We start from the raw sequence: 10,671 nt of genomic DNA on the forward strand, positions 1-10,671 counted from the left end.
ATAACTAGAATAATCACAAGAATGTCATCTTTATTTAAATATAATTTTGACAACTAGAAATCAAGAGTGTAAGTTCAAACAAATCCAAAGCATCCAACCCCTTGGAAATGAAAAATAATTCATTTTTAAAAATGGATCAAAAGTAAAATAAACAGTTCAGTAGAAAATTCAAAACCAAACTCACCAAAATCTGTAGCATGAGATGAGTCTTGAAAGATGAAAGAGAGTTCCTGAAGAGAAGAAGGGGCACAGAAGATTCCAGGCAGCAGGACAGCCCATTTCAAAGCAAGATTAGTGAGAGAACATGGCGCCCTTGGGAAACACTAAATGTTCAACATGGCCGCGGTCAAAGGAGGAACTGATGAAGGATAATCAGGGCCCCATTATCCATGGCATTCTATGCCATGCCAAAAATCCACATTTCATCCTGAATGTAATGCAGAACCACTATAGGATTTGACACTGGGAGACATATTTAAATGAAGATGAGTATTGGGTCCTTATGAAAAGGTCTTTACTTAGTATGTAGTTCTGTTTCCTTCCTCTGGTTATTAAGAAAACAAAAAGTCTTGCTCTTATTGACCAATCTTTGTAAGAAGATATAAAATTCAAAACTAGATCTCATCTACTTTGTTTTGTAGGAAACTTACCCCTAATTTTACTCAAACTTAGTATTATTCACATAGGAACTTACCTACACTCTCATCATCCAACCATTTTTTCTTAGTAACTGTCTCTAACTCACTTTTGTCATTAATGTAAGTGATTTCAAATTAAATGTAATCATTGCTGCATTTTTTTGGTTAACTATTTACCTATCTCATCTCTTCCATTAAGGTTGTGGTAGACTGAGGGCAAGAACCCCAGTTCCAAGAAATTTTTGGAAATGACAAAATATATTTATTGTCAGAGATGATATTTCTTTCAGAGCCCCCATGTGGTGTTACTCAATAAATTGCACTGAGAATCTCAATCATTACATGCTTCTTTTCATTGTTAAGGATATACTATGATTTCCAAAGAAATTTTCATGAGAAGACTTCCTCCATCAATTCTAAGTATGCCAAAACATTCATTAAATCTCTCTGCTACTTCAAAGCCTTAGTTAATTAAGCTTCTCTCAATATATTATCCCTATTCACACAAGTAGCCTCTTTAAAATGAATATGAATGCGTGTTTTATTTACCTATCTCTCAGGTCCCTGGTTCTTCATACTACTTTATTATCCTTTGATTGCCTGCAGTGAGTTTATTCTAACATTCTGATATGTGTTCCCCTTTGAATTTACAGCCGTGTATGTATGTGTGTAATTGCATACTCATGTGTGTATGCAAATTAGGGACATTATGCCTACGTAAGAACCACAATTAGTTCATTTTTTCCAGCTTGGCTGTAGAATTTACTGAAAAATGTTCAAGTTTGTCTTTGGTGATTATCTTATACTTAAACTAGGTCTCCTTATTTTCAATATAGAAAAATATATTGAATTACATCACCCCAGTTAACTCCAAAATGGACAAAGCAAGCCCAGCCAGCAAGGACATGTAATGCTTTGGAAAGAAATGCCCAAATGAGAAGCTCCAAAGTTTAGGTCACCAGTGGGGTGGGGGGTGGTCCCTGCCAAGTGTCTTGGCCTGGGTTGCACATAAAGCAGAGCCTTCTCCATTGCTAAGAGTGTCTAGAGATTTAGTCATCCCCTTCCCGGGACAGAGAGGGAGACACTGTTGCAAATGGAGATTTCTCTTATAAATGCCAATATCTATAACAAAAGGGTCACTTCTCAATTGCTTGTTGCAGGGTAAGGCCAGGGAAGAGCCATAGCCTTGGAGATATACAAAATGTGGCCTATCTTCAATTCACAAATCGCTCGGTTTATTGCACACAACTAGCACACAGCACAGGTTAGTCAAACTAGGGAAACTAGAAAAGTGGGTAACAAACCACTCCAAGGAGAAGCCTGGGAAGGAGGCCTCTGGTCTGGCAACAGAGTGGGAAGTCACCCTCTGCACCAATCAGGCCTCCAGCAGGTCCCTCTGGAACAGCTCTCAGCAGTGTGGAGTTGGGTCCTCCAGCAAAGGGCCGTCAAGTCACTGGGCTCAGTGGTCTCTTTTTAAGGAGTAACTGTTACCCCAGGGGAGAGGGTCTTGGCTCTATCGGTTGCTCCCTCCGTTCCAGTGATGTACACTGGCAAACAAATTTCTCATCTAAAGTTGCCACTCTTAGTTTATCAGTCTAAGACACTCACAGTCCTACAGCGGATGTTTCAAAACAACTCACATGGAAGTTTACATTGGCCACTGTGACTCCATTTTGAACCACAGAGCATAGCTTAATGTAACTCAAATTCTGCAAGTTTCACACAGGATGAGTAGGACTCGTAACACGAAAGAAACCACAGCATAACAGTTTTCAAGGCTTTTCCTATGTCTGCTGTTTCTTAAAAATAACCAGCTCAAGATAATCCTTCTGTCAAAGAGGGATATTTGGGGGGGCATATTTTGCTCCCCTTTAGAGGACCTAAGACTGCCCCTTAGTGGGCTGGTCAGTCCAAATATGTTAAGGGATGTGTCATGAGAAAACAGAGTAAATTCCCACTATTTATCCTGTTTAGTAATGCAGTGTAGACTTTTTGAAAGATACAATTGCTAGAAAGGATTTTGACTCTAGCACCAAGCACTTTTTCAATTCTCTGGAACAATAGTAGCCTTTGTTCTTTCTCTGGGTCCATCTAGATCTTACCATTAATCCAGGCAGGCCAAAAAATATATATACATATAGATAGAATGCCCCTCTTAATATGCTAGAAGAAAGCATTTCTTCCTACTTTCTTTCTGCTTTTCTTTTTGCTTAGGCCTATTGTGTAAGAAGCTGAAGGTTATGTTTACCAAACTTCAAAGAAAAAAAAAAAAAGGATAAAGCTTTGCACTTCATTATAAAACTGAGTATTCAAAGACCCAGGAGAGTCACACTCTCCACCTGCATGAGATAAATAAACATTCCTTGCCGGAAAGACCCCAGAAGAAACGCTGACGAAGCTCCCATTGTAATAACAGGCCAGCAAACACAGAAATCTAGTCAGGTATGCTGAGCTGCAAAAGGTTTCAAGAAAATCAACTTGTGTATTTTCTAAAAGCGAAGGAATCTTGTTTTCAGGATCTGTTACAATATTTGGATTTTAGAGGATTAGCCTCAAATGGAAATTAGATTTCCAGATTGCATACTGTTGTTTAAATGGTGAATGGAGTCTGGCTTGGGCAGCATGGAGTTGGTGCAGCACTCCGAGCAATGCCAGCTCCTGCCAGTCCCAGCCCAGAGCCATTCCAGGAGGAGGGAGGGGACAAGGCTTCAAGGAATTACCAGGCCTCTCTACCCATAAGTCGTGTACTCGGGCATCTCTGTCAGCCCTTCCTACAGCCAATGATTTCAAGACATCACAGAGATTAGGAAAAAAAAAAAAAAAGCTCCTCTCTGCAGAAGGAAAGGGCATTCTACCCTAGACAAGAAGGGACGCCTTGCTTTGGTACCTATTAACTGTAAGCAGTAGAAGTCGGGGGAAGGGAAGGATGCGGGTGAAAGGGTGCAGAGAAATGAATTTTTTAAACGGAAATTTTAAAAACATGGAAAAATCTGAGCATTCAAACTGGTTATAAATCATGAAACTGATTTCCACCCAGCATAGGTCTATTTTTCTGTTTAATTGTTATTTTCTTTCTTCTTATCCCAGGGCTCGTAACAAAGGAAGAACTCATTTGAGTACCACATTTTGGCTTCAAAAACCAAGGCGGTTTCCAGTGACATTTGGGTTTTTTTTTTTTATTACCGAGTTTGAGCCTTTGAATCTAATGTTATGAGAGATATGACAACTATTTTAGTTTCAAATGAATTAATAAATTCTAGTCCTACTTTCCAAAGACCAGCCAGGCCAGCCTCCTCCATGACTCCGTGCATGTCTTGCTTCTGTGTTCTATTCATTCTTTTATTGTCATTGCTATCTTTTTTTTTTTTTTTTCATTTACTTCTTATGCTGAACCTCTCTCCATTAATGAATTTCCATCACATTCTTCAAGAGCAAGGTCAAGTCACCTTATTTGGAAAGCTTTCCCTGATGGTTTTTTTTTTTTTCAGGTTTTGGGGGGGGGGTAATTAGGTTTATTTATTTAATATTTTTTAAATGGAGATACTGAGGATTGAACCCAGGACCTTGCGCATGCTAAGCAAGCGCTCCATCCTCCCCACTCCCTGATGCATTTTTATCTTCCTCTTGGGCCGGGACGCATCGCATAGATCAGCCTCCCATCATCTCATCACCGTCATCATCATCATCATCACTGCAGCTAGTATTTACTGACCATCATGAACTGGGCACTGTGGTAAGTATTCTGTGGAGATTTTGTCATGGAATCGGTGACCCTATGCAGTAGGCTTGTACAAATGACAATACTAAAGCACAGAGAGGTGAAGTAGCTGGCCCAAGGTAGCTCTGTGTTGAAGGGGAGCAGAATTTGCCAGCCCAAAGTAGGCCTCATTGGCATAAGGACTATTTTAAGCTGATTATTTTTAAGAAACAACAAACATAGGAAAAGCTCTGAAAACGGAGTAGAAGTTACCCTTTTGTAAGAGACATTTATGTTTATAAGGGAAATCTTCCATTTCTAAAGGTCTTCCCTGTACCAGGAAGAGGAAGACTAAATCTCTAGGAAATCTTGTCAGTAGAGATGGTATGGACTTAAATCCACATCACAACCCTTGTTCATTGTGCTTTTCCTGGTCCCTTCCCGTAACCCACTCCCCACTCCAAAATCTTAGCTAGAATGGGTATTCAAAGTGGTGTCTTGGGCCATTTGGGGGAGTTACTCAGTTTTCCTGGGTCTCTCCCATGTACACAGGAGGTACACATGGTATTAAACTTCTGTTTGTTTTTCTCCTGTTCACCCATGTTTTATTGCAGGGAGTCTCAGCCAAGAACCTAGAAGGGTGGAGGGAAATGATTTTTCCTCCCCTAGAGTATAAATACATGTTACATGTCCAAGTGGACGTGTCTCTCTAGTGCTTTAGCTCACCCTCCTCGCATTTTTCCCTCAACATTTTATTATGAAAAATGTCAAACATCCAAAAATGTTGAAAGAATATTACAGTGAACAACTGTTTACCTACCACCTCGATTCAACCATTACTATTATGCTCTAATTGCTCTAGTACATACCTCTCCATCCATCGATCTATCTTGTTTTCTTTTGTGATTCATTTCAGAGGAAACTGCAGACAGCACTCCATTTCCCCCCAATACTTAAGCATGCACATCATTAACTCACTCCTCGAGTTTTAACGCTAGAAGGAAACATTGATGTGGAGAAAACAAGGGCACTCCTCCCTTTTTGGACTAGGACTGGCCAAGTGGTACACACCCCTTTTGTTGAAAACCATAAGTAAAAATTTTTAAAGGACACTTTTCTTCAAAATGTGGTGGTTTCCAAAGTTGGACAGTACCTTCCAAGATCCTTGGGAACTTTTTTCTATTAAGATGGAGAGAAATAAATTCCCATCAGTAGCACACACACCAAGGGCAAGCATACACCTGTAAGCTCCACGTTCATTCCAAAAGGCATTCCTGGGCTGCAGAACGGTCACTGCTTCCAAGTTGGATGGAAATCACTGGGGTGTTATTAGATTTCGATGAGAAGGAATAGTGGACTAGTGTAGAGGATGCCTTGGGAGAAAACTTGAAAGCATCAATAAAATGAGAAGCCAGAGCTGGTGACATTAAGGAAGATTGTGCATCTATTTGAGTCTTAGGAAAACAAATTAAATGTGGTCCATTATGAATCACAACACACTGATTTTTAGGTCCCTAAAAGGCTTCATAAGAAAGCAAAATCTGAATTTTACAAGATCTATATTTAATTTTCAGTAAGACATTTTATGTGGCTTAATTACAGTCTGATTTAAGTTTTTCAAAAGCAATATTTCATTTTGAAAAAATGTCATGTAAGCAATACAAGTAAAATTCCCCTGAAATTTAATTCATCTCAAGGTTCAGCTTTATGATTATAATGTTTGAGATACACTTTAACTACATTATAGTTTTTTAATACTGAAGACAGTATGCTAAATCATGTTACTTCAAAGCATTGTCTCAAACACTTGAGGAAGGCATTGCATTTCTTGTGGATTATGAGAAGTAATTAAAAGAAACATTGAAGCCTGAAGTTTGAGATTGTTTTTATAACCATGATATTTAATAAGCAATATTTTTCTGCTCCAACAGACACCAACTCATCATTGTGGAGTTTGAAGTTAAGATCAGCTCTATTCACAAATGGATACATGAGTGATTTCTAGATAGGGTTGCTAGATTTAGCAAATTAAAATATATGATGCCCAATTAAACTTGAATTTCAGATAAACCATGAATCATTGCTTAGTATAAGTATATCCCAGTGAATTTCAGATAAACAAATAATTTTTTGTATATTTCCCAAATACTGCATGGCACATACTTGTACTAAAACATATTCATTCTTTATCTGAAATTCAAGTTTAACTGGGTATCCTGCATTTTATCTGGCAAGCTTATTTCTAGGAGTTTAGAAGGCTCCCAAGCTAAGCATTGATTTCTTTCTGAGGGAAGGAAAGAAAACACTTCTGTATTAAAATTCATAATCCCAGTATGCAATCCTTAAAAAAAAAAAAGACACAATTCTATTATATGTTCTGATATAGAATTATCTCCAAATAAATTAAGTGAAAAAAGCGAGCGAGGTTCAGCAGTGCATGTATATGGGGTCATAAGGATTGTCTCCAGGGAGGGAAGTGTGTTTGTGGCAGTGGGGGGGCCGTGGTAGGGTGGAGTCTGCTTTTTCATTCTACTATTTGGTACATTTTGAATTTTCCACCATGTGTGTATATTATCAATTTAAAGACAAATAAATAAGTGTAAATGAATAAGCAAAGAAGCAAAATTAAAATATTTCTTTCCAAGCAAAATAGAGCAAAACATCCCAAGAGATGCCTAACGTTTGCTGGAAATGACTTTATTAACTTCTTTTATTCCTCATCTGACCTTATCAGGTCACTTTCAGAGCTCTGGGAACCAGGAAGTAAACTATTTTACAATCTTGCATGGATTCTGTCCTGTTGAAATGGACCTGATATTTTATAGTGAGGGGGAAAAAACCTCCTTTTTATAAAGTTGTAAATTTTATCTGCTTTTATATGTTTTATACTCTTCATTCTTGACATATTCCTCCTCTCTATCCCCCCCCACACACACACACACGCTTCCCTCCTAGAATAACATGAGAAAAGGTCCCTTTGTGAACAACAGTGATCTAAGTTTCTCCATTCACATTTTCAGCACAGACCTCCATCACAAAATCAATTTTCAGGCTACATGGATAAGGGTTATTTTAAAGGAAAGACCAAGTTTATAATTAAATCTAATGTTCTATCTGAGAAAAGCCAATGAAACACACACACACATCATTAGCAACATTTCAGACTAATTAAAAATACACTGAGGTGTTTGATAAATCCAAGAAAACCCCAATCAGGAGTTGATTCAACCTCTCAGCTTACATTCAACATAAAGTTTGGTTTACCAATCTAAGTTTGGTTTACTGTTCTCCTTAGGGGATGTTCAATATGTCAGAGTGTTGAGCCATCCCCTCCCCTTGCTGGCTGGTACCACGTTTCCTTTTCACCCAACTCTGGTACCTCCTGCTTTTCTCTTGAAGTCTTTCCTGGGTAACAAAAGGGCGGTTTGCCTCTCCTTCTTGAGCTGAACCTGCACTTTCCTCTTGATGTATTTGGTTATCCCTTCACAGTCATTTAGTGAGCATTTGTTAGTGCCAGGCACTGCTCTAGGTGTAAGCAAATCTCTTCTCTTGCACAGCTTATATTCTAGTCTGGGGAGACAGGGAAGAAAAGGCAAAGGAATCAAAAGTAACAGGGCAAGGTTACATTTTAGAAGGTCCTATCTGGAAGGGTCTTTCTGACTTTCCAGAATGGAGCCTAGTAGATATCTAAGGGAGAGCATTCTAGGCAGAGGGAACAGAAAATGCCACGACATGAGTCTGGAGCATGAGTTGGGCACGGTTCGGTACAAGAAGGGCGCCGAGGTGACCGGAGCAGGATGAGAAGGGGAGATTAAGTAGGAGGAGATGGAGTCAGAGGTAACAGGTAGCCAGATCATGAAGGCTGTTGGAGCCATGGGAAGGACTTCAGATTTTGCAAATATTCCCCAACTTCAGATACTTGAAAGGACTCACCAGGCTGCACAGAGCAGTCACATAAGGCTTTTACTTCAAGGTGAAAGCTATGGTGCAGCAAGAGAAAGAGCGCGCCAGTAAGCATTAGGGATCCAGGGATACGCCATGGCCAGCGAGGTACAGCCAGAAGCCCCGCGGATGGGAACATGCGTGTGGATCTGGACCCTGGAGGTATAGCAGCAGCCATCCTTAGACAATAAAATGACACTCAGGATTTCAGAGAAGGCAAATAAAATAGCCCAAATCCTGGAAACATGATTTGACCGCCATAAAAAACAAAGGTTTCCCTCCTTGAGGCTTTTGTTGCAGAAAACCAATAGACTTTGCTTCTGTGTAAGCTATGATAGGATTTTCTGTTGAATGTATCACTGAGATAGGTATAGCCCTTTGATGTCTCCAAAGAATAAAGTTCACGCTCCTTAGTATAGCAGATGCAGTTCCCATGACATGGCTTTATCCTCTGCCACTCCCTGTTCTCCACTTTATGCTCTTATAATACTTTAATTTCTAAAAATTTCCATCATATACCTATTTACTCAAACCTCAGGGCCTTTGCTTATGACATTATAGGAGAGGAAAATTTTTTCCTCTCCCCTCAGCTTACCACACCTTGCCCATGTTCTTTGTCATTATCTCTAGTGACAGCTCTCTTCCTAGACCAGGCCCTCCCACCCCTCTGTCTAAATTATTTTAGGCAGTTAAGGAGGAGGTAAAAAGAAAAACTTCTTAAGTCTTCTGTTTGTTAAAAATAACCAGCCTAAAATGATCCTCATGCCAAAGAGACACATTGTGGGATGGCAGATTTTACTTCCCTATTGTATCTCCCAGTCTGCTATGCACCTTGCACCTTTCTCTGCCTAGCTAACTCCTACTCATCCTTTAAAACCCACATGTCAAACCCTGGAGTGCCCCTTCTCCACATTTCCATTGTACACCCTTCATTCTTTTACCTGAGCATTGACCACATCTCACAACGATTTCTATTTGTGAGTACCTTCCCCCACTGGACAGAAGGTTCCTCATCATCTCCTTCAGTACCCAGCACAGTGCCTGGCACAAAACCAAGCTCAATGGGTGTTAGCTGAACTACTCTGAACTAAAGGTGGTCTTCCTTATGTGTGCAGGGGGTCACCTAGAAGCGAGTCACCAGTTCTAAGCATCGGAAGACCCTCTTGTAGAGTTCTAACCATCCTTTCTGGCTTGAGAGTATAAGCCTATAAAGGAAAAAGCCTAGGTGATCCAGAAGCTCAAGGATGTTTTCTGAGATCTTCCAGGGAGAATTAAAGAGAGCCCCCCTAGGCATGGTTGCTTCTGGTGCCTTTCAGCAATACAGCCAGAGATTTCCTATCAGGGAATACATTTGTGGTGGCATGGGAATATGTCAGCCTGGCTAGGCTGAACGACGTTTCCAGACTTCCCTTCCCTGCGTGTTTCTGGTTAAGGTGAGCCATGAGAGAAACTCTTGAGGAGAGTTGGAGGGCAGGAGAGAGGAACTAGCCTTTTATTTAGCTCACACACATTATCTCTGACCAGCTAACTCACTTCACTGGCTGCTGCCGCTCACCTTCTCCTGGATCTGCCTGCAGCACCTCTGACTTCTGGCCCGGTGTGTGTGTTTAGCTCCATTGACAAGGGCCCTGGCTTCTGGAGGATACCCGCACCACCAAGGTCTGGGGCATCCGGAACTGACATGGGATTCCGTCAGTCCTCGTGGGGTTCCACCTCAGGCCTGTGGTCTCCCTAACATCCATGCCTCCTTCCCAAATGCTCGCCCTACAGACTTCAAGCTTCAGCATCAGAGGTAAAAACAGCAGCCTTACAGAGACTGCCTAACTAGCTGACGTGATTATATCAAGTCAAACTTCTGTAATACATCCCTTAAATATATATGTTTTATACAAACATATTTTTGTGTTTCTATGCACAAATATAAATGTATGTTACATATACATAAATTTATATATATACACACATTTGTGTGTGTGTGTGTGTGTGTGTGTGTGTATAAAATCTCTTATTGGTTCTGCTTCTCTGAATGAAAACTGACTGATAGAATATCAATTCTTGAAATTTCCTAATATTTCCTCTTTTCTTTATCCATGCTCTCTTTTCCCGAAGTGACCGGCCATATATCCTTTATGAGGTAGTTAAATTCTTGCATTTTCCTGAAAGAGATCTGGGAAACAGCCTCTCACCCTGCAGACTTCTCAATGCAGACTATGCTGTGGCCACAATAAAAAGGAACCCCAGAGTCTGCAGGAAGGGAGACAGAAAGAGGGGCTGGCCTATATTGGGATGACTCTAGGGGGTTAAGCTGCAAAAGATTCCCATGAGGTCATCAGTACTGAGGAATCTGTTTTACTGTCTGTGTTCTGAGCTGGCTCACGTGTGAGAAGAGCTTAA

The 10,671-nt window shown here is 40.3% G+C and overlaps 1 protein-coding gene across 1 annotated transcript in view; it reads left to right on the forward strand.

Moving 5' to 3' along the window:
* The window catches only part of GRPR (gastrin releasing peptide receptor), a 112,291-nt gene extending 101,880 nt beyond the window's left edge, over positions 1 to 10,411 (forward strand). The window contains exons 13-15 of the mRNA XM_032475596.1: positions 2,853 to 4,371; positions 9,802 to 10,069; positions 10,387 to 10,411. The gene's annotated coding sequence lies outside the window, so the exon portion shown is untranslated. The remainder of the gene's footprint in view (positions 1 to 2,852; positions 4,372 to 9,801; positions 10,070 to 10,386) is intronic.
* Positions 10,412 to 10,671: the final 260 nt, after the last annotated feature.

The sequence above is a fragment of the Camelus ferus genome, chromosome X (assembly GCF_009834535.1).
Source record: "Camelus ferus isolate YT-003-E chromosome X, BCGSAC_Cfer_1.0, whole genome shotgun sequence".
NCBI lineage: Eukaryota > Metazoa > Chordata > Mammalia > Artiodactyla > Camelidae > Camelus > Camelus ferus.